Here is a 1,080-nt window from a genome sequence, read left to right as displayed (position 1 = left end):
TGTGTGTGTGTGTGTGTGTGTGTGTGTGCGTGCCTGTCTGTGTGTGTGTGTGTGTGTGTGTGTGTGTGTGTGTGTGTGTGTGAGGCCAGAGATAATAAGGGAAAGCAGAACAGAAGATAAATACTCTTAGTCACTGATAATGAGGTGCATTGAGTTCAGAGACAAAAGAAAATGCGCAAATAGTGTTTTTTCAAGCACTGGTCAATTTTGAGTTTTCTGTCTGTTTATCTTCCATAACATGTCTTCTTTCATACTAGTATAAATCAAAGGTCCAACATGTACATTCAGGTGTTTATTTGACTAAACCTTGTCTGTTTGTGTCTGTATATTTCTCCTATACGACCATCTTTAACGGACATTATCTCAACATTAGTTTTTTTTTTCAATAATCTGAACAGAAAATCTCATCTTCTAAAGCACTTACATCAACTAAACTTTCCATAATCATTCTCAGCACTATTCTGAAGGTTATTACAGAAGGATTTGTTCATATGTTGTTCACTGTCTGATTTACGAGACATTTTCATCGTAAATATTTTGTAAAAATGCATATTTTATACTTGTACATAGTATTTTTGGGAATTATAAAGTGATTAAAAAAAAGCTGTATCCTGAATCTGGTCTGTAAAAACTTTGTAAAAATGAAATGAAGATTTTCTACTCTTTCAACAGATTATCACAGATTTGTCCCTTAAAGGTGCTACGAGGAACTTTTAAATATTTCTGAAACAGTCTCATTTTTCCTCTGATGATCATAAATTACATGTAACAGCAAAACGAGACCGTCAGTGCAAAGAATGCTATTTTTATATAGTTTTTCTTAATGCATTTGTCATGGGTATACGCTCACCCAGGAACAACAGCTGGCGTGGTAAAAACACTACCGCTTTTGTCCAAAGAGGCCGGTAGAATTAACACAACCTAAAAGTTCCTCGGAGCACCTTTTAAAGTATTCAAAACACATCAAAACGTCAATAACAAATTCCTAATCTCTTATTTTTTCTCTCTTTTTAGGATCCAAGCTTAACCGCTCCCACAGAACCTCAATCCACAGAATGTAGCATCAACTCTATATCCGAC

The 1,080-nt window shown here is 35.1% G+C and overlaps 1 protein-coding gene across 1 annotated transcript in view; it reads left to right on the top strand.

Annotated features, from left to right (window-relative positions):
• The first annotated feature begins 1,059 nt into the window (after window positions 1-1,059).
• The window catches only part of ptprb (protein tyrosine phosphatase receptor type b), a 50,937-nt gene continuing 50,916 nt past the window's right edge, over window positions 1,060-1,080 (top strand). The window contains exon 1 of the mRNA XM_080051294.1: window positions 1,060-1,080. This exon is cut by the window's right edge and continues 442 nt beyond it. The gene's annotated coding sequence lies outside the window, so the exon portion shown is untranslated.

The sequence above is a fragment of the Ammodytes marinus genome, assembly GCF_949987685.1.
Source record: "Ammodytes marinus genome assembly, chromosome: 22".
Taxonomy (NCBI): Eukaryota; Metazoa; Chordata; class Actinopteri; order Uranoscopiformes; family Ammodytidae; genus Ammodytes; species Ammodytes marinus.
This window is presented reverse-complemented; position numbering and strand designations above follow the sequence as displayed.